The following is a 24,649-nucleotide window of genomic DNA, read 5'->3' on the forward strand; positions in this document are numbered from 1 at the left end:
AAGACCAGATATAATATAATATAGTATAGTATAGTATAGTATAGTATAGTATAGTATAGTATAATATAATATAATATAATATAATATAATATAATATAATATAATATAATATAATATAATATAATATAATAATATAATACCGGGTCTTATATTAATTTTTGCTCTGAAAGACGCATTAGAGCTGATGGTCTGGCTAGGTCTTATTTTCAGGGAAACACGGTAAGTGACTAAACGACCTCCCATCCTCTCACTCTCTAAGACAACGGGTTAGGAAAAGCAATTTATGGGGTAGGCTTGGCTATACTTCTATATTTATGTGTGTCTTAGGACAAATCTTCCTGTGATTTCAGTTTGACTAAAACTAAAGACAGACAGGTATGTATTCTCTAAGATCTCATATTTCATGGAGATTTGAAAATAGTATGTACTCAAACTGATATATGCAAAGTGTAGTTTAGACATTAGGCAACAGAATTGGTTTTCCTAAATGTATTTTTATGAATTTTATTTATGAATAACACTACTTGTTATTCTACTTGTCTTCTTGTTGGAAATTGATTCAAACAAGTAAGATATAGGTTAAAATATGAATCCTTATAATGTATACGAGTAGGTTTATTTCTATCACTTGCATATTATTTCAAATATTCAATATTTTATAAATTATATCGAGACATGAAAAGCATGTTCATTGTTTTCTCTAACATACAGAACATTCACAGTGAATATTCTTTCAGTTTACTTTTGCTTTTCAATTGTCCTATACTAGAAGAATCTTAGGCAAAATTGTATAGTAAGTTTCGTCATTGTTTTCCCTTATTTTTCATCTTTACTAAATTCCTTATACAAAACTGTAATTGATTGAAGCTAGGCTCTTTGTCTTAGTCATCTCTGTATTTTTAGTTCTTGTACAATACTGTCACATTGTAGGCATTTAAAATATGTTTTGTTGACCTCAATAGAATTAATTAGACTAGAATGGAATGCAAGATTATCCCTGGTATGGATGAGATATCTGGTTGTGGAGATGGAGAATCTGAGGTCAAATTACAGCTCATTCAGTCAAAAACTCTGACCCATAGACATTTACCTGGCCCTCAGTTTTGTTACTAAATAAAAGACTCTTAAACATTTCCTTAGAGACTTACTGGACAGATTAAATAACGGTATACTGAACTTCTTCTCCTATGACAGAACATATTTTCATAATACAAATAGGTACCACTAGTGAGCCAGAAAATTTAAAAAATAATGGAATATAGAATGCAAATGAGATTAGATAGAAAACAAAACAAAAGCATCTGAGCCCCAAAACATAAAACACAAGCCGGAACACATGTCAGAAAGGAAAATAAATTTTCATGACACCCCAAGTTTTATATTTTAAAAATATCCTATTCTTAAAATGTGTGCCTACCTTACTATCCCATGAACATTTTCTTTCTAAAACAAGCCTAAATTCTACCCAGAGGAAGGTCCCCAAGTGGGGGTATTAGGATCTAAGAAAAAACAGAGCGTAGCTAGACTTTCCAAATAAACAAAAAGAGAAAAAAGAGAGATATCTATCCATAAAAGAAATTTACTGAAATAGTACCACCTTCTTATTTTGGATATTGGTGGGTACCTAGTTTGATTGCTACATAGTGCACTAGGGTAAAACCCATTAGTTTGCATGTACTGCAAACTTACACAAAACCTTTTAAATACAAAGTGCTCTTTATGCTCATCCAGGGGAGGGAACTATTGGGATAATAGGACTACATATATGCAGAGAAAATACTTACCAAGTAACTCTACTGATTGGCATGATTGTCCATAAAAAAAGAAAAAAAGAAAAACAACCCTCATCATTTAACAATGTAAGGAAAAATCACCTATTTGAAAAAGAAGCAAGATGTGTAAATAGAAAAACTGACTCTGGAGGCGTAACATATTATTTTTAAACAGCCTAGTCAGTATTCTTGGAAAGATGTGAATAGTTATTATCTCTATGAAATAAAGATTAAAGAAACACTCTAAAGATTTCCTGGGAATTAAAAATAAAATTACAAAATAAATTTAATAGAATGGCTAAATAATAGGATGAATGCAGCTATATACCTAATTAGCAATCACAAATTTTGTTAAGGAAAAAAAATCCCTAGAATCTAAGATAACAAAATAGAAAATATGAAAACATTAAGAGACATAGAGCATTGATCCACCTAATAGGAGTTATAGAAGAAGAGAAAGAGATAATTATCAACAATGAGATAGAAGAATATTTTCCTGATCTAAAACATCTTAGCAATTTTACGCTTTCAAATTGAACAAATCCACTTTGTTCATAACAGAAAGAATGAAAAATAATATCCACCTATATATTTCAGAAGTATATTAATAATTACATTACTTCCAAGAAGACAAAATTGCTTACGTACAAATGAGTAAAAGTCATTGGTGTGACTTCCAATCACCAACATATGAAGATAGAAAATAATGTTAAATTTTCTTTAAATTCTGAGAAAATCAATGTGTTCTAAATTTTTTATCATTAACAAAACTAGCAGTCACAAACTGTGTGTGTGCATGTTGACTGAAGCAAATACCTACATATTTTCTATATTTGAAAAAATTAAGGAAGATCTTATAGCAAAAGACTAGAAAAGAAAAACAAGAAAAAAGGTCAACATAAATATTACACACAAAAAATTATAGTTGAGTATGGCTCATGACACATCATTAAATCATGAAAGAAATTAAAGGAAATATTACCTCTCCTTAAAGATTGGAAAGTTTTCCTTCAAATGGCAAATGTTCACTTGCTTTTCTACAGATATAAACGCACTGCTCATTCTGCATTTCTATTTACATGATGCATTAAAGCTCTCTTACCAACTCTGTATGAACCATTTCCAACAACCTGGACTATGTATAAACTTTATAACTATTCCAAACTTACTAGGGCATTCCGTCCTGTTACATCCGAGCAATTAATTTTGCAACAGTGAAATTCTACTCTCCATAAGGATTTTCCCCAAAAGAAAAAACAGTGTGACATTGTTCTTTCTGGAGAAATGGTCTGTCAGCATTTTCACAATATAAATATTTCAGTCAAATCAGGTGAGATAAAAGAGCAATTTCTTTTGAATTTAGTGAAAAGAAAAGGTATTCAAGAAGAAGAAAAGCTACAGAATTACAGTCAACGAAGTACCTGTTACCATGAAAAGGACAAGATAAACCCATTGATGTTCTATATAAAAAGACAAATATAAAATAATGAAAGTGAATATATATGTATTTTGTTTTTGCCAGTACAAAGAAGCACCCCAAATTCCAATGGCATTTTAGGTCAGAAGTGAGATGGAGCATTGGAAACATGCCAGTATATCTATGGCTTTGAATTTAGGATTTTCTACACACAAACATTAACTTACATTTTCATAAATCTGGACTTTTTTAAATTCAAAATTTATAGAGAAAATGTAATATGTTTCAAAGTAAAGACCATATTGACTCCTATCCCTTACTCATCACTACATTTTTTATTGCCATACTTAAACCTTTAAGTTTAAAGATGCTGTATTATATTTCCATTGCTGTTGTAAACCATTACACATAATTTGTGGTGAGAATTTCAACACATCTCATTGGGCTAAAATCAATTTGTCAGCAAAGCTGTGTTTCTTCTTGCAAACTTTAGCCAGGAATCAATTTTCTTCTATTTTTCAGCTTCCAGTGACCATACACATTTCTTGATTTTGGGTCCCCTTCCTCCACCTTCAAAGCCAGCCATGTTGCATCTCTCTGACCATTCCTCTGAAGTTACATTTCCCTCTGACCCAACCTCCACCAGGAAAGGTTATTTTAAGATCTTATGATTATAACAGGTATGAGGTGATATCTCATTGTGGTTTTGATTTGCATTTCCCTAATAGCAGAGAAGTTGAACATTTTTTCATGTATCTATTGGCAGTTTGCATGTCTTCTTGGGAGAAGTGTCTGTTCAGGTCCTCTGTTCATTTTTTAATTGGATTGTTTGTCTTTTTGTTGTTGAGTTGTATGAGTTCTTTATATATTTTAGAGATTAGCCCCTTATTGGAGGCGTTTGCAAAAATCTCCCATTTGGTTGGCTGCCTCTTTATTCTGTCGATGGTTTCTTTTGCCATGCACAAACTATTTAGTTTTAGTTTGATATAGTCCCATTCATTTATTTTAGCTTTTACTTCCCTTGCTTTTGAGGTCAAATTCATAAAGTCCTCTTTGAACCCAAGGTTCATAAGTTTAGTACCTATGTTTTCTTCTACGCAGTTTATTGTTTCAGGTCTTATATTTAGGTCATTGGTCCATTTTGAGTTAATTTTGAGATAGCCACCTGTTAAAATGGCTATTGTCAACAAGACAAATAATAACAAGTGCTAGAGAGACTGTGGAGAGAAAAGAACCCTTATACACTGTTGGTGGGAATGTAAATTAGTATAGCTGCTATGGACAACAATGTGGAGGTTCCTCAAAAAATTAATAATAGAATCATCATATGACCCAGCAATTCCTCTGCTGGGTATCTACCAAAAAAAATCTGAAAACATTTATCCGTAACGTTATATGTGCTCTGATGTTCATTGCAGCATTATTCACAGTGGCCAAGACATGGAAACAACCAAAGTGTCCTTCTATGGATAATTGGATAAAGAAGATGTGGTACATATACACAATGGAATATTACTCTGCCGTAAAAAGATGAAATATTGCCCTTTGCAACAACATGGATGGATCTTGAGATTATTGTGCTAAGTGAAATAAGTCAGACAAAAAAGGTCAGGAACTATATGACTTCCCTTTATGTGGGATATAAAATGAAAGCAACAAAGGAACAAGACAAAGGAACAAAAACTCATAGACACAGACAAAAGTTCAGTGGTTACTAGAGGGTAAGGAGGGAGGGAAGATGGTAGAGGAGGGTAAAAGGGGTCAAATATATGGTGATAGAAGAATTGACTCTGAGTGATGAACACACAATATATAAATGATGTATTACAGAATTGTACAATTGAAACCTGTGTAGTTTTGTTGACCATTGTCACCCCAATAATTTTAATTTAAAAATAATCTTATGATTAGATTGGGCTCCTCTAGAAAATGCAAAGTTATCTCCCATCTCAAGATCCTTAACCTTAATCACATGTGCAAAGTTCATTTTGCGATGTAAAGTAATGTTTGCAGGATCCAGTGATTATGATGTGGACCTATTTAGGGGCTCATTATTCTGCCCACCATAGTCTACCTTCTGCCCCCCAAAGACTTGCATTCTTCCCACATGCAAAGTATATTCACCTCATCACTGCCTAATACAAAGTCTCAACCCATTACAGCATCAACTCAAAGTTCAAAATCTCATCTAAATCTCATTAGCTCAAAAGTCCAAAATCTCATCATCTAAATTAGATATGGGTGATGCTTCTTTAATTCCACAACTCTGTGGATTTATGGAACTAGAGAAGCAAAGTATCTGTTCCTAAAATACTATGGTGGGATACACAGAGGGTATCAGTTACAGAAATTCTGGTTCAAGAGAGTGAAAAATGGAAGGAAAAAGAGTCATTGATCCCAAGTAATTTTAAAATCCAGCTGGGAAACCTCCATTAGATTTCAGGTCCTGGGATTAATTCTTTGTGATTTAGCTATTTGGGCTCTCAGTTCTGCCCTCTGAGACATCCCTCATTTCTCATGAATGGTAGTACCTATATTGCAGTTGGATAGTTTGATCAGCCTGCTTCCTGCCTGTAGAAATTCGGGGTTCTAACAGCCTTCTTTAAGTTTGTACTCTATCCCTTTGAATTATAGCCAGTACTGTTTTGCTAGTTAATATTCTGAAGACATTTGTGGGGCTTCTGTGTATGCAATAGGATTGCTCCATTAGACAAGAAACTCCACCTCCCCCAGAGATCTTTCCTAGATAATCTAATCTCTATTTTTGGTCTTCGTTGATTGGTCGAGGTATGGAAAATGTCCTACAGCTTCCTACAAACTCTCCAGTTACACTGAGGTAGTCTGTGAGATTGATTTCCTCAAAGAGCTGTTTGTGTAAATGAACAGTAATATGTTTGATTTTTCTGAGGTATTAACAAAAAGTGGTGCAACCCCATGCTTGGATTTTTCCTCTGTATCATGATTTCCTGGCGGTGAGTCTCTTAATTTTAGCAATTATTATTTTCAATCTGAATAGAGAATTTCCAAAATCATCCAGTACTCTTCTGTTTTTTTGGGGTTTTGGGTTTGTTTGTTTAATAGTTCTTCCTCTATTTACCTCTTTATTCTAACATTGTACTATAAACAGCAAGAAGAAACCAGGCTGCATCTTCAACATTCTGTTTAGAAATCTCCCCAGTTCAATGCACAATTTCACCATTTTCCAGTTCTGCTCTCCACATAACTGAAGAACACAATTCTGCCAATCATTCTGCCACTATATTGCAAAGATTTTCTTTCCTCCAGTTTTCAATCAACATGTTCCTCTTTTCCTTCTCTTCTTTCACCAGCTGTTCCTTTAATGTCCATATTTTTACTAACAGTCTGTTCACAGGGATTTTGGATTCTTTAAGGTGATTTCTATTTCCTCAGTCCTGCTCCTCACGTCCTTCTGAGTACTCATTATGGGAAATTCACATCAATAATTCTACTAACAGCTAGTTAAAGGAAATCTGGCCTTTTTCTGTCATGCTCCTCAAAATTCTTCCTGCCTCTGTCCATTGCCCAATTTCAAAGCCATTTTCCCATTTTTAGGTATTTGTCACAGCAACACCTCACCCCTGGTACCAAATATATATTGACTTAATATTACTGCTGTAACAAATTATAATATTCACATAGTGGTTTAAACAATGCAACTGTATTACTTTTAGGTTAGAATTGCAACAGATGCCTTGTTGGGCTAAATCTAATGTCCCATCACAATTGTGTTCCTTTGTGTACATGCTAGGGAAGAAACTGTTTCCTTGCTTTTCCTGGCCCCCTTCCTTCATCTTAAATCCAGCAATATGGCATCTATCTGACTACTATTCTCACATCTCCTTTCCTGCCCACAGCTGGGAAAGGTTCTCTGCTTCTAAGGATGTGTATGATTAGATTGGGGCCCCTAGATATCTAGGACAATCTCCCCATCTCAAGGTCCTTAATCTTAATCACATTGGCAAGGTCCATTTTGTCATGTGCTGTGACATACTCATAGATTCTGGAGATTTGGATGCAGACACCTTTTGGAGATATTTTTCTTCCTCCTACAGTTGACTGCATCAGAGCAGACTTGGTCACTACCAAAGGCTTCTCCTTTTCTCTTTTTTCTCTTCCCTCCCCCCTTACCCTTTAGTACTTGCTCTCCTGCATCTCCATTTTTACAAATATTTTGAATGGGTGTGATTGAGCAGTAAAATTTGCCTGCCCAATCTTTGTAGATCTTTTGCTAGCTGAAAATGGACTCAGATTATTGTAGACTTTCTTGAAACTTGGGTTTTCTAGAAAACAGACTCTACAGTGGAGCATACATTGTAAGAAGCTTGTTAGGGAGTGTTTTAGAGATCAAAAACCGTAGAAGAGAAAGGAAAGAAGCAACAGTGTTGGGCAGAGGAAAAGATCAGGCTGCAATATAGTCTTGACTATATATTGGAAAAGGAGCTTCTGAAGCCAGGTGGACCCTATAGATTATTCTATGTTAACAATGAAGAGCGCCCTATAGATTATTCTATGTTACAATGAAGAGCGCCCTATAGATTATACTATGTTACAATGAAGCGTGCCCTATAGATTATTCTATGTTACAATGAAGAGCACCAGGCTTTCATGCTATGGAAGCTGCCAGTCATTGAATGCAGGTTGCTCAACTAGGAGTAAGGCAGTCTCTACAACCCCGAGCAACTCCCAGTGAGGATGACAGTTGAGACCCATCAGGCAGCAGCTGAAGAAATAAGTCTTTCAGTCTTGAAGGAAGAGCTGGGAAGTACATCACAGTATCCACTACTCCTCCTGATTTTTATTCCTTAATTGAAATCTGATCTTTGCTACATACATTTTTACAACATATGTGTTACCTATTTCTCTTGTAGTGTTGACTGACCCAGCCATGAATAAATTGAGTAGAGATAAAGAATGTAATTTTCCTTGCACAGGCTGCCTGTTTTTTTAAAACAATCCACTTCATATTTAGTCTATAAAATGGGATAGTGTTAGGTAAGGGGGAAGCCAACACTTTATATCCCTAAGTTACCTGAAGATGAGAACACAAATTGAAAAATGTTTTTTTTTTTTACAGCCCGTGAGCGGGAGAGACCGACATAAAATGATATTTGTGGGTTTTTCTTTTTTTTTTAATGAAAAAAATCAAATTTAAAGAGAACATTTAGGAATAAGTTCACAATAAAACATGGATAATTTTTTTTTTTAAGTTATTTTGTGTTCCCATCCCCATGATCACCTCACCTTTGGCAACCACCAGCTTGTTCTCTACATCTATAAGTCTGTTTCTGTTTTGTTTATTTGTGTTGTTTTTTTTTTTTTTTTTTAGCTTCCACTATAAGTGAAATCATACAATATTTGTCTTTCTCTGTATCACTTATTTCCCTTAGTACGATGTCCCCTAGGTCCATCCATGTTGTCACAAATGGCAAGATTTTGTTATTTTTATTGCTAAATATCATTCCATTGTGTGTGTGTGTGTATATACACACATCTTCTTTATATATTCATCTATTGCTGGACATCTAGGTTGCTTCCCTATCTTACCTATTACTAGAAGTACTACAATGAACATAGGGCTGCATATATGTTTTTTAAATTAGTGTTTTTGTTTTCTTTGGATTAATATTCAAAAGTGAAATTGCTGGATTGTATGGCAGCTCTGTGTTTAATTTTTTGAGGAATCTCCATACTCTCTTCCATGGTAGCTACCCTAATTTACAATCCCACTAACAATGTATGAGTGTTCCCTTTTCTCCACATCGTTGTCAACACTTGTTGCTTGTTGATATACCATATTGATGATAGCCATTCTGATAGGTGTAAGATAATATCTCATTGTGGTTTTAATTTGAATTTTCCCGATGATTAGTGATGTTATCTTTTTATATGTGTGTTGGCCATCTGGATGTCCTCTTGGGAAAAATATCTATTTAGGAACTCTGCCCACTTTTTAATTGGAATGTGTGTGTGTGTGTGTGTGTGTGTGTGTGTGTGTGTATGAGGTTTTTAATATATTTAGGATATTAACCCCTTATCTGTTGTATCATTTGTGAATATTGTCTCCCATTTAGTAGGTTGTTTTTTATTGTGTTGATGGTTTCCTTCGCTGTGCAGAAACTTTTCAGTTTGATGTAGTTCTATGTGTCCTTTTTTTCTTTTGTTTCCCTTGCTTAAGGAGCTCTAGCAAAAAAAGATATTGCTTAGTGCTATGTCAAAGAGTTTACTGCCTATGTTTTCTTCTAGGAGTTTTATGGCTTCAGGCCTAACATTTAAGTTTTTAATCCATTTTGAGTCTATTGCTGTATATGAGGTCAGACAATTAAGTTCACGAACTCATCCTAGAAAAATTGCTACATACCTCATTGCTGAATATCACTACGGTCACCTTCAAAGTACTCCCCTTGGGAAGCTATGCACTGACGCCAGCACCTAGTCCACCCTTTAAAGCAATTTTGGGACTCTTATTCTGGAATGGCCATCAGAGCTGTCTTCATCTTACCCTTGATATCCTGAATGTCATCAAAATGTCTTCCTTTCAATATTTTCTTTATCTTTGGGTAAAGAAAGAAGTAATTGAGGGCCAGATCAGGTGAGTAGGGAGGGTGTTCCAATACAGTTATTTGTTTACTGGCTAAAAACTCCCTCACAGACAGTGCCGTGGGAGCTGGTGCTTTGTCGTGATGCAAGAGCCAAAAATTATTGGCAAAAGGTTCAGGTCATCTAATTTTTTCTCGCAGCCCTTTCAGCACTTCCAAATAGTAAACTTGGTTAACTGTTTGTCCAGTTGGTACAAATTCACAATTAGTAATTCCTCTGATACATCAAAAAAGTCTAGGAATATCATTGTAACAAGTTTGTGAACTTGATTGTCAGACCTTGTATGTTATAAGAAAGTCATCCAATTAGATTTTTTGCATGTATCTGTCCAGTTTTGCCAATACCATTTATTGAGATTGCCTTTAACCCATTGTATATCTTTACCCCCCTTGCTGTAGATTAATTGACCACATAAATTAGGATTTATTTCTGGGCTCTCTATTGTTTTTTCTTGATCTATATATTATTTTATGCCAATAACATATTGTTTTGATTATTATAGCTTTGTAGTATAGTTGAAATCAGGGAGCATGATAACTCCAACTTTGTTCCTTCTCCATGTTTCTTGGGCTATTTGGGGTCTCGTGGTTCCATGTAAATTTCAGAATTACTCTAATTCTGAGAAGAATGCCTTTGTGGGGGTTTTTTTGGGTTTTTTTTTTTTTTTTTTTTGGCCTTTTAATTATTTTTATTACTCAAAAAAAAAAAGCTTCATTTTTTTATTTAGCTTTCTGACTCTGTGTTTGTGCCTTCAACACTTTCACAACGATTTTCTGCTCCTCGATAAGGAAATCACGCTTGATCCTGTCACGGACACATTTAGTACAACAGGATCCACCATAGGCCCTGCTGACATGTTTTTTCGTTTTAAACAACCTCATCAGAACTTTAGGTCTCACAGCACGAACTCCACGGAGTTGACCTGGGTACACGCCACATGCAGATTTTGGTGCAAAGATTTTGGTATAAAGGTAAACAATTCTATTACCAGGGGTTCAGGATAGCCTAGTTTTGTTAGCAGCGGTATTATAGGACAGCCTCCTATGGTATGTCAAACGCTGGACCATTCTGAATGCCTGTAGACACCGTCCCTGGAAGAGCTGCCTTTGGTATTTTAATAGGCATTGCGTTGAATCTGTATATTAATTTAAGTAGTAAGGGCATTTTAACAATATTAATTTTTTCCAATCCATGAGCAAGGGACATCTCATTTATTTTGTGTCTTGTTCAGTTTCTTTCTTGTGTCTTATGAGTTTTCAGAGAATAGGTCTTTCAACTCTTTGCTTAAATTTATCCCTAAGTATTTTATACCTTTTGGTGCAATTGTAAATGGTCTTATTTTCTCAATTTTTCCTGATTGTTCATTATTTGCATATACATATGCAAGAGATTTCTGTATATAGATTTTGTCTCTTGCAACTTTACTGAAGTCATTTATTTGTTCTAATAGTGGTTTTGTTTTGTTTTGGTTTTTGGTGGAGTCTTTTGGGCTTTACATATCTAGTATTATGTCATCTGCAAATCATGAGTTTTACTTCTTCCTTTCCAATTTGGATGTCTTTTATGTGTTTGTGTTGTCTGATTTCTGTGGCTAGGACTTCCAATATTACGTTAAATAGTAGTGGTGATAGTTGTCATCCTGTCTTATACCTGATCTTAGAGAAAAGGTTTTCACATTGCCCCATTGAGTATGATATTAGCTGTGGGTTTGTCATGTATGGCCTTTATTATGTTGAGATATGTCTCTTCTATACTCACTTTGTTGAGACTTTTTATCCTTAATGGACATTGAATTTTGTCAAATGTTTTTTCTGCATCTATTGATATGATCATATAATTTTTATGTTTCATTTTGTTTATGCAGTGCATCACATTAATTGATTTGTGTATATCGAACCAAACTTGGCATCCCAGGAATGCATACCACTCGATCGTGGTATATGATATTTTTAATGTATTGTTGAATTCAGCTTATTAATATTATGTTGAGGATTTTTGCATCTATGTTCAAGGATATTGGCCTGTAATTTTCATTTTTTGCAATGTCTTTACCTGGTTTTTGGTATCAGGGTAATGCTGACTTCATAAAATGACTTTAAAAATGTCCCTTCCTCTTCAATATTTTTGAAATAGTTTAAGTAGCATAAGTGCTAATTCTTCTTTGAATGTTTGGTAGACCACCTGTGAAGCCATGTGGTCATGGACTTTTATTTATTGGGAGTTTTTTTATTACTGCTTCAATTTTATTGGTGGTAATTGGTTTGTTTAGACTTTTTATTTCTTCCTGTATCAGTCTTGGAAGGTTATATACTTGTAGGAATGTGTCCATTACTTTTAGATTGTAAAATTTGTTGGTATATAATTGTTCATAGTACTCTTTAATGATTCTATTTCTGTGGTGTCTAGTTGTAACTTCGCTTTCATTTCTGATTTTATTTATTTATGCTCTCTTTTTCATGATGAGTTTGGATAAAGGCTTGTCTATCTTATTTTATTGATATTTCATATTTTTAAAATTTATATTGTGGTTATTTCTACTCTGATCTTAACTATTCTCTTTCTTCTGTTTACTCTGAGTTTTATTTGTTCTTTTTCTAGTTACTTTCGGTATAGAGTTAGATTGTTTATTTGAGATTTTTCTGGTTTCTTCATAGAATTGAGAATTGTTCTTCCTCTTGCATTACACTGTGCAGTGTGACAGTAGTGTATGGAGTCAGAGCTATATTAAATTTCGAAACCCACAGCTTGCTGGTTTTGTGACCCAAGGCAAGACAAACAAACAAACAAAGAAAAACAGTTAACTACATTGAAGCTCAGTTTCTTTATTTGCAAAATCTAAATAATAGTGTCCATTTCACAGGGTTACTTATGTGCTGAAAAACGTAGTGATATAAGGTTTCTACCAAGGTGGATGGCAGAAAATTATTGTTCAAAATAGATTTTCTTCTTCTTTTGATTCATTATTAAATCTTTAATGATCTTTCATCTCTGTTCTTCCATGGGCCCCCATCCTCATTATGTACTTGGTACATTATATACCTATTATCATAATCGTAGAAATATAAAGACAGCCTCTTCCATAAATGGGGCTGGGAAAATTGGAAAGCTGGTGCAAAAGAGTAAAACTAGACTGCTATCTGTCACCATGTACCAAAATTAATTCAAAATGGATCAAAGACCTAGACATAAGACCTGAAATAATAAACTGCATAGAAGAAAACTTAGGTGCTAAACATATGGACCTTGGTTTCAAAGAGAATTTTATGAATTTGACTCTAAAGGCAAGGGAAGTAAAGCTGAAATAAATGACTGGAACTGTGTCAAACTAAAAAGCTTCTGCACAGCAAAAAAAAAACATCGACAAAATAAAGAGACAACCAACTGAATGGGAGAAGATTTTTGCAAACAGCACTTCCGATAAGGGGCTAATATCCAAAATATACAAGGAACTCATACAACTCAAAAACAAACAAAAAAAAATAACCCAATCGAAAAATGGACAGAGGACCTGAAGAGACATTTCTCCAAAGAGGACATACAAATGGCAAATACACATATGAAAAAATGCTCAACATCACTAATCATCAGAGAAATGCAAATAAAAACCACAATGAGATATCACCTCACCCCAATTAGAATGGCTATCATTAATAATACAAATAGTAACAAATGTTGGAGAGACTGTGGAGAAAAAAGAACCGTCATACACTGCTGGTGAGAATGTAGATTGGTGTAGCCGTTACGGAAGGCAGTGTGGAGGTTTCTCAAAAAATTACAAATAGAATTCTGTATGACCCAGCAATCCCTCTTCTGGGTATCTACCCCCCAAAAATGGAAATATTTATCCATAAAGATATATGTACTCCAATGTTAATTGCAGCTTTATTTACAATGGCCAAGACATGGAAACAACCAAAATGTCCTTTGATAGATGAGTGGATAAAGAAGTTATGGTATATATAAACAATGGAATACTATTCGGCCATAAGAAAAGATGAAATAGTACCATTTGCGACAACATGGATGGATCTTGAGATTATAATGCTAATAGAAATAAGTCAAAAAGAAAAAAGTAGAGAACCATATCATTTCACTGATACGTGGTATATAAAACTGAAAACAAGAAAGGAACAAGACAAACAAATAAAGAAACAAAAACTCATAGACATAGACAATAGTTTAGTGATTACAAGAGGGTAATGGGAGAAGGGTTCTAGAAGAGGGTAAACGGGGTCAAATATATGGTGATGAAAAAAGAACTGACTCTGGGTGGTGAACACACAATGTGATGTGTAGATGATGTATTACAGAATTGTACACCTGAAATCTATGTAACTTAACTAACAATTGTCACCCCAATAAACTTTAATTAGAAAATAATAATAATCCTAGAAATACAATATTTTGGTAAGTTTTAACTCACTAAATATAATTCTTTTAAGAAGAAATAAAGTATTTTAGGAAAACTGAAATATATAATGTGCTTTATTCACACATCTCTAGGTCTATATCTACTTTTTTTTTCTTTTTTATTAAATTTTTTGCAATGACTTTGGTTGATACAATTACATAGGTTTCAAGTGTACAATTCTGCAATATATCATCTATATATTGCATTGTGTTTTCACCACCCAAAGTCATATCTCTTTCCATCATCATATATTTGACTCTCTTTACCCTCTTCTATCTCCTTCCCCCCTTACCTTCTGGTAACCACTAAACTGTTGTCTGTATCTATGAAGTTTTGCTTTTTTTAAATTTGTTGTATTTTCATTTTTATGATCATAAATAAATTTTGTATGTAACCTGATCAGAACTTAAATTTAAATTGGGAATATATAAGCAATTAGTTATGGTAAATCTATTTGTAAAAGAGAGACATATGAGCATACATTACTATATTTGTTTTTATATCTTAAATTATATTCTTAAAAAACTACAAGTGTAATAATTGCTGAAAATTTGTATACCTTGAGCTTTTTGAAAAAAATATTTTTATAAGCATCAGATGAAGCCATAACACTTTTAACCAAAAAAATGTGCATAAAGAGAATTTTAAAGGCCATTTTTATGAAACTTGTGATATAGAACCATAAATTCTCACACCGTGACAATAAAAATTTCAAATAACTATGCATACTATAAATATGGTTTGACAACTCTGTGTACATGCAGACACTCATGTCAATAAACGAAACAAAAGTCCACTTATATATGCTATACACTCCACTTTTGCTATTTTGTGTGATCCTATTCTATTTTATTTTTAAAAATTGTTGCCTAGCCCTCTAACTTGATCTCATGACCCCTACTTCATCACAATCCATAAATGGGTCAATTCACAGTTTGAAAAATACTGTGGTAAGGCTCCTAGGAATCCATATTAAAAAGCAATGCTTGGGGCTTTGGATAAAAAATATAGCTATAAGCTGCTGTGCCATAAAGAATTAGGTATATCTTAGTTGTGTTTAGTTTATGATCCTTAAAAATCACATGGGAAGAGTGGAAACCATCACCATTAACGAAAGTCAGTCAGAGAGTTGATGGTGTGTGCTTGTGTATCTATCTATCTATCTGTAGAGAATTATATTAATCAAGTTTGAGAAAATTCAAAAACATTTTGGAATACTATGTACTCAAAACACCTAACAGATACAATAGTTTTCAAACAAAACTTTGTCTAATTTCAGTTTCTGTTATCACATATTTATTTTGATATCTTAAATTATCTTCTCAAACTTAAAAAAGAAATAAAAATATGCATGAAATAAAACCAATTTATTTGTACCACCACCTTATTTATTAATTTGATATATTTCTAAACACATAAGTTTTAATTATTTACATCAAAATAGGAGGAATCAAAAGCATGTAAGAAGCAGAGTCAGGACCTGTTGTCATGCATTCACCTTGCTATCAGGTATCGGGACATATGTGTGTGACAGAAGTGCTGGTTGCATTTGTAGCTCTTACCTAAAAGGGGCTCCAGATCATTTAAAAGTGCTCCATCATTTAAAAGGGCTCCATCATTTAAAAGTGCCTTATATAACCCAATGCCAGGGCACTGTCGTTTTTATAATCAAATCACAAACCATAAGATTACAAACTAGGCTCATATCATCACCTTTCATGTTTCTATTTTTCTGTTAGATTCAAGGCGTAAGCAGCACATTAACTAGTGAGCAATTTTATTGTTCCTGTATACTAACACCTTAATCTATTTTTAAGTAGAAATGTACAATGTTATTTTTTTCTAAATTAGTATACAAACTTAGTAAGGACTATTGCATTGAAGAATATCTAACTCAGATAAATAGTTACATATATATTCCAAATGCAGAGATATTTGTAAATTCTGGAATAGCTATTTAAAAATTTCAATAATAAATGGCTGTACGTAGGGTATAGTTTCAAGCAGAGCCATCATCCAATGTTATCTGCTTCTGTCACAGCATCCATTTGCATTTTGCTCCCAGTAAATTATTATTATGTTATTCAGTAAATTTTATTTTTCTCATCTATGAAGGATTGATAACATTTCAATGTTTGCTTCACCTTTTAGAGGTTTATAGATTTTAAAACAGATATCTAGAAGACAATTACTTTAAATATTTATACTTTGTATAAGTATAGTATGGTATTGTCATGGCATATTGATTTATTATGATTTTTTATTTAACTAGGACTCATACCACTTACAATATATCATGGACTATTCTACATAGCAGCAGTAATAATTGTTGTTCCTCTTCTTCTTCCCTCCTTCCTTTTGCCTCCTCCTCCACTTTTCTACCATCATCACATCACCATCATCATCATCACCATCATCATCATCATCATCACTGTTAATCATCTTCATAACTGACCTATAAGGTAAGCACTAATGTTATTAGTCACCTGTTGAATGTCACACAGTAAGTAAGTAGCAAATCCTGATGTATTTTGTGGCAGTTTCTAACATCATCAGTTAATCTTAGATATAAGTCAGCATCTTGTTTTAGCACAACAGTTCTAGATCTCATTCATCTGCCTGTGGAATTCTTCCTCTCTCAGAAACAGATACCAACCAAAAATTTTTTGTAAATGTTCATTTGTCTGTTGTGACTTATATAATCAAAATGACAGTTTCTTAAACATATCATTGGCTCAATTTATTTTCTTTTTTCTTTTTCATTAAATTTATTGGGGTGACATTGGTTAGTAAAATTATACAGGTTTCAAGTGTACATTTCTATAATACATCAGCTATTTATTGTGCAGTGTGTTCACCACCCAGAGTCAGTTCTCCTTCCATCACCATCTATTTGACTCCCTTTACCCTCTTCTACCTCCCCCCTCCCTCCTTACCCTCTGATAACCACTGAACTGTTGTGTCTATGAGTTTTTGTTTCTTTGTTTCTCTTGTTTGTTTGTTGCTTTCAGTTTTATATCCCACATATGAGTGAAGTCATATGGTTCCCAACTTTTCTTTCAGACTTATTTCGCTTAGCTTATAATCTCAAGATCCATTCATGTTGTTGCAAATGGCAGTATTTCATCTTTCCTTATGGCAGAGAAGTATTCCATTGTATATGTGTGTATATATACCACATCTTCTTTATCCAATCATCTATTGAAGGACACTTTAGTTTCCATGTCTTGGTCACCATAAATAAGGCTGCAATGAACATCGGAGCACATATATCTTTACGGATAAATGTTTTCAGATTTTTGGGGTAAATACAGAGAAGAAGAGTTGCTGTGTTGTAAGGTAATTCTATTCTTAAATTTTTGTGGAACCTCCATACTGTTTTCCATAGTCGCTGTACTACTTTACATTTCCACAGCAGTGTATAAGGGTTCCTTTTTCTTTACAACCTTTCCAATAACAATAACCTTGTTATTACCTGTCTTGTTGATAATAGCCATTCTCAGAGGTGTGAGATGGTATCTCATTGTGGTTTTGATTTGCATTTCCTAATAGCTAGCGAAATTAAGCATTTTTTCTTATCTCTGTTGGCTATTTGTCTCCTTGGGAGAAGTGTCTGTTCGGGTCTTCTGCCCATTTTTTTATTGGATTGCCACCCTGAATGTGCTTGATCTCATGTGATCTCAGAAGTTAAGCAGGGTCGATCCTGGTTAGTACTCGGATGGTCAACTTCTGTCAACAACTGACTCATCTTTCAGGGCTTAAGAGAGTGCTTAAGGAATATTCTCATCCATGCAAACAATGATGATATGTATTTGTAGTGAATGGTCCACTTGCAGAATAACAACACTGATTAGTCAGTGAACATATCTACATTTTATCTCATATAGGAAATGATGTGGCACATTTGATCATGTTGTATACTGGCTACCAAATGTGGGGATTATAGCAAGTTTCATTTTCCTCTCTATTATTTCTCAATGTAGAGTGTTTTCTATTTCTGTCCAAGGATAGTGATGTGGTTGAAATTCTTCTACAGGATCCTGTGAAGCTATTCACAATTCTGTGAATTCTCTTTCAAGAGATGTTAAAATTCCCTAGGAATTTGGTTTATCTAGTCGTAGGGAACAGTCATTATTCTCACACTATATGCTTCAAGAAGTGTGATAGAAAATACCTTATTGCAGAATTTCCAAATATAAGAGCCTGGTCAAATAAGTTCGGGAAACTGTTAAGCTAAAACTCCTTTTAGATTAATAATAATATTCATATAACTAGTAAAGATTATAAGAACTCCTGAAATTAAAACAACAAACACACACACACACACACACACACACACAAAAAAAAATTAATCCAGCATTTCCTGAAACTTCTGAATATATAATATCACTTTTTTCCTTGTAACAGCTCAACTAATACCCTACATTTTGCTTTCAACCAAAAATGTAATCATTAATGTTTAAAGCCCCTGTGATTTCTAATATATTTAATACTCTCGCTAAGTATTGGTTTTCTCATATTTACCTCATAGTGATGATTAAACAGGAGGGGCTTTGTGAAGTGCCTAGTAGGTAACCTTTTGTGACAAAGAATGTGGTCCATTGATATTATTTTGTTTCAGTGTTTAGAACCTGAAGTTGGATGGCCTGAAATCATCATCAACGTCCAGTTATTAGGTGTACTATCTTAGGGCTTGGATCTAAGGTTAAGTTTCTTTATCTGAAACTGGGGTTATTAATAGTATCTATCTCAGAGAATTGTGAATATCTAACGTTATGATACATAGCAAGCATTTAGAAGCTTGCCAGCATAAAGTGCATGTTCAATAAATGTTAGCTATCCTTATTGTTATCTCCTTGCCCCTACGTCCTTATCCCTCCTTTCACCAAAGGTAGTCAAATAATTTTATAGTTGGATGTACCTCAAGGAATGGCAAGCAAATAACATGAATTCTTACCTGCTTCCTTTTGAGTTTCACATCGAATTCTGTCAGCTCTACTTTCAGAATATATCCACAATCAGAGTACCATATTTCAAAAGGATTGTTGCAATAACCTTCTGACTGCTCTCCCTGATTTCACTCTTGACCCACCCCAATGGATTCCCAAGGCTACCACTAGGAGGTCCTACACAATCCTTCCCTGGATTCAGTTCTTACCTTCACTGCCCATTGCCCACCTCAGCTCCTTATTCTTTGAACATGCCAAGAACATGATTTTTGTCACCAGGTTTAATTTGCTGTTCTTTCTGCCTGGAAACCTCTCTATACATGGTTCACAAATTCTTTATCTCAAGATAAGTCAGTGTTAAATATGATTTCATCAGGAAAGTCTTCCCCAAAAACAAAATTGAAAACATACCACCTTTCTCCCTTCCCATTACCTATCATATTTTTCTTTTTTAAACTTATCATCATCTGATCATTTCAGTTTTCTCTCAGTGAGGAAATTATCTCTTTTTACTCCACTGATGCAATGCATTCTTAGAACCTAGAAAAGTATTTGACACACAATTGATGCTTAATAATTATTTAATAAATGGGTAACTTTGTTGACTAATAAGTGTTTAGATTTTACCACTTTTTATCAATGAAGAATTTAATGTGATATGTCTTAATCCTTGTAACTACCTTGAATTTAAGAGCACAGATTGGTAGAAAAAGTTAGTATGTGCATTGCCAGGCATGGCTATATGTACAGAATAATTGGCAAGATCTAGTGAAGATAACACAGGTGAAAAGGAAGAATAACTGTTTGTTTTCCAACAAAACTATGTTTATTTTATGGATCTGAACTCTTCTTGAATTTCTGACAATATGAACTACATATAATTTTTCCTAGTTTCTATTTTACTACTTTCTTGAAAGTCGATTTCTTTGTTTATTTGGATTGTCATCTCTGTTTCCCCTCTCTTTATTTTCCTCACATATTTAGTAATAATTCATATTCCATTTATGAAAATAATAGAGTGATTGGTAATAATTAGTAATAATAAGTTATCAGTATTAGAAACGAATGGGTTTCCTTATCAAGATTGTTGTTTCTCTGTTAGGAAATGTGCGGCAAATGGCAAAGCCATGGTCATGATAAGTGGGTAGGATGTGCCCCAGTCTATGAACTGTATACATCATGTGGGGCGACTAAAGTGACTCAAAACACCATCTTGCTTTTCTTTGTAGCTCTATTATACTTTCTAGGGAATTCCGTACTTAAATTCTTTATATTTCTTGGAGAGATGGTCTTACTACCTGTTCTCAACCCGTGAGCAAACCACAAATAGAGCTCTTTTTGTATAGAAGGCAGAGGATTTGCCCAGTGAGTTACCATTTAGAACACTGTAGCAGACTCCAGCTAATGGCTTCTGGGAGTTGCCTGAGGCTATTGGTTAAATCAATATCCACTTCTTCAGTAGCTTGCTGATTTATATAGCTTCATTTGGTACTGTTGATTTGAACAAAAGAGCTCTTTAATTTCCATAAGTTCTTCAATGTAACTGGTTGACATTTCTTTCCTAATTATTTGTTAAGCTATATAATTATTTAAACTTTATTTTTCCAGTGAGATTTCAGGGGAAAAAAAAAGCATTGTACCCTATGCTTTCAATCAAACACATGTTGGGTGTTTACTAGTTTTTACACATGTGCATGACTACAGGTAATGGATTCATGGTTACTGGTCCAGGTCTGTCCAGTAGACATGAAAGAAGATATAACAGATAATCAATGTAGTGAACTAAATGCTATGAAGTGGTAAACATGAGATAACATTTTAAAAACAGAAGGAGAACTGAATCCAGCCTAGAGATTTTGGGACTGTTTTAGAAGAATTAATGCTTTTGTTGAGTACTAAAGAATGTATAGGAATTAAATAGGCAAAAACAGCTGGTGGGGTGGGGAGAGGGGAACTGTCTAGACAAAAGTTTCAAAGAGCATATCCTAGGTGATGTAATAATATAATACAATATAGTACAATACATAAAATACAATATAATTAATCCTGGAAAACCTTCTCATTGTTAGGCTTTAGTTGCCACAACTAGCATGAAATATTCACTGGAAGAAGGAAATGGAGGTTTACTAACTGGCCTCTGGTCATTCTTACTTTCTTCTTCAGTATTGTTTTTCATAGTACAATATATGTATTTTTTCAATAAGGAAAATTGTCAGTGTCAGTGATGATATAATGTGCCTAAAACATTTTAATAATGTCAATATCCACATAAACACACATCCCCTGCTCTTTTGAAAGTCAGTCAGCCTTATGATAATGAAAAATGGCAGCTGATTTCTGTAGTTATGCTTCTCATTTTATGAACCCCAGATGTTTTCTTTTCCTCCACTTAAAAACTACACACACAGTGAATCGTAAACATATTTGTTTTCCAATGTGCAATTAAAACCACCGGAACTCTAGAGACTGTAAGCAATATTATTTGACCTTGTGTGGGCTATAGTTATAATATTCACCAACCAAATTACAATAAAACAAATAAGAGGTTAATGAAATTGCTTTGCATCTTTTAAACTCACAATATGGTGCTAATTAAATATGTTTATTTCTAGTTCTTTCTGTGTTTCTCTCCCATTCTGTCTCTCTTTTGCCCTACATTTTCATTGTCCTTTAAGGCTTGACCCAATTTTTTTTTCACTAACTTTGCATCACTAATTTCCTTCTACGTATATGTATGCGGCTGTGGGGATGCGGTCCGCATCTGCCTCGGTGGAAATGCGGTCTGCACCTGTGGCTGTGGGGATGTGGCCGCACCTTCGGCTGTGGAAGTGCAGCCCACATCTGTGGCTGTGGAAACATGGCTGGCATCTGCAGCGGTAGAAACATGACTGATACCCGCAACTGCAGAGATGCAGGGGATCCCAGGACGGAACAGAGAACACAACAGCCAGGAGGTGGGCTCTTTCCCTGCGTCCCACAGCTGATCTCTCCCACCGAGGGGACAGCATATCCAGCATTTGAGGCAATAACCTCAGCTGATACCTCCAGTTAAGCCTTAGGCCAGACAAAGGACACAAACTCCATACCTGGGCCCCTCCCCCTGCTCTTCCAATCCTACCCCAGCCCTTCCAGAGACTTGAACTGGCCCCTGAGGAGTGGTGTCAGATTGCAGAGGAGCCTTGGTGCTATGGGCTCTGGAAAGACTGGCAGGCAGCTCTGGCCCAGGGAGGAGGTTGGGAGGAGTGTGGTTTTTGCTGGGCTAGGAGAGAGGGTACTCCTCCGCCCCCAGCCACCACCTTTTCTGGCCTGCCTAGGGCGGGGCAATTACATCTGCGGAGGCACTCCCAGGGATCAGCAGTAAGTGGCAGATGCAGCTCCCAGCTTTCAGCAGCTCAGAAATCTCCCACCCGCCACACACACACACACACACACACACACACACACGGAAGAAGTACCCTAAGACTCAGGAGAACTGGACACACGGCTGGTGGTGCTACTCTCAGTGTGCATATGTGTAGGCAAGGGCAGAAACTGTAAGGGCAGAAATTGTAAAAACTACCATCCAGACCCCTCAACCCCACGCATCTAAATCTGCAGTCCCAACGTCACTCTGGGCACCAGGTGACTGGCGCTGCCTGCACAATACACAGGGGACTCTTTGGTACAGCAGAGGACAACCTGGAGATTACTTGGTGGGCTTAAGCCAAGACTGGCGCTGCTTTTTGTTTTGTTTTGTCTTTATATCTTTGATATCTTTGCCTGTGTTGAGTGGGGGTTGTTGGTTGTTTTTACATGTGAATGTATTTGATTTTTACTTTGTTATTGTTGTTGTTGTTGTGCTTGGTGATTTGCTTTGTTCTGAAATTGCCCCACCAGGGCCCAGCTTAAGAGGCACAAGATTCAACACACCCAGAGGCCAATTCCACACCAAACTAGAGTACTACCGGGTTTGACCTACAAGTGACACACCCAGAGGGAATTCTTTACAGGCACGAGAGCCCATAGAGGCCAAAACACATTTAACCGGTCAACCCTCATGCAGCAGAACACCGTGCAGTGGGCAGAGCCAAGTCTCACAACTAGTCAGCCTAGGAGTCAACCCCACCTACTCACAAGAGAAAAGCAAGTAAAGGTCTTCTTTAACAGGACAATATACACAACATAAGAGTCACCTTTGGAGCCCACACACAGAGGAGAAGAACGAAGTAGTGCAAGTCAAATATAAAGGACACATACTACATAAGATAACCCAGCAAGAATTAAGAACTAAAGGGGATCTACCTAATATATCAAAGCAAACACAGAGAGTCAGCCAGAATGGGGAAACAAAGAAACATGTCCCAAATAAAAGAACAGAAGAAACCTCCAAAAATGGAACCAAATGAAACAGAGGTAACCAACCAATCAGAGACAGAGTTCAGAACACTGATGATAAGAATGTTTAAGGAGCTTAGAGACGACATAAAGAAGGATGTAGAAATCATAACGAACAACCAGTTAGAACTAAAGAACACAATTACTGAAATAAAGAACTCACTTGAAGGAATTAACAGCAGGTTAGATGAAGCAGAGGATCGAATCAGCGACTTAGAAGACAAGTTAGCAGAGATCACCCAAACAGAACAACAGAAAGGAAAAAGAATAAAAAACAATGAAGATGGTTTAAGAGACCTATGGGATAACATCAAGCGCAACAACATGCGCATCATAGGAATACCAGAAGGTGAAGAGAGGAAGCAAGGGATTGAGAACATATTTGAAGTAATAATGTCCATAAGCTTCCCTAACCTGATGAAGGAAACCAACATACAAGCCCAGGAAGTGCAGAGAGTTCCAACCAGGATAAACCCAAACAGGTCCACACCAAGACACATTATAGTTAAAATGGCAAAGGTTAAAGACAAAGAGAGAATCCTAAAAGCAGCAAGAGAAAGACAGAGGGTTACATACAAGGGAACTCCCATAAGACTATCAAATGACTTTTCTGCAGAAACATTGAAGGCCAGGAGGGAGTGGCAGGAGATACTCAAAGTGATGGAAAACAAAGGCCTACAACCTAGATTGCTTTATCCAGCAAGGCTATCATTTAAAGTTGATGGAGAGATAAAGAGCTTCCCAGAAAAGAATAAGCTAAAGGAATTTATTACCACCAAGCCAGCATTGCAAGAAATACTAAAAGGACTTCTGTAAATAGAAGAAAGATGAAAACAATCTAACTACAAATCAAAAAATTACAATAACTATGTACCTATCAATAATCACTTTAAATGTAAATGGATTAAATGCTCCAATCAAGAGACATAGGGTAGCTGATTGGATCAGAAAGCAAGACCCTTGCATATGCTGTATACAAGAGACTCACCTCAGATCAAAAGATACACACAGGCTGAAAGTGAAGGGTTGGAGTAAGATACTTCATGCAAATGGAAATGAGAAAAAAGCTGGAGTTGCAATACTTATTTCTGACAAAATAGACTTTAAA

At 35.1% G+C, this 24,649-nt stretch overlaps 1 pseudogene; it reads right to left on the reverse strand.

Annotated features, from left to right (window-relative positions):
• Window positions 1-10,514: 10,514 nt before the first annotated feature.
• On the reverse strand, window positions 10,515-10,874 carry LOC109459441 (large ribosomal subunit protein eL34; annotated as a pseudogene).
• Between the last annotated feature and the right edge of the window lie 13,775 nt (window positions 10,875-24,649).

Source organism: Rhinolophus sinicus, linkage group LG04, assembly GCF_036562045.2.
Source record: "Rhinolophus sinicus isolate RSC01 linkage group LG04, ASM3656204v1, whole genome shotgun sequence".
Classification (NCBI taxonomy): Eukaryota; Metazoa; Chordata; class Mammalia; order Chiroptera; family Rhinolophidae; genus Rhinolophus; species Rhinolophus sinicus.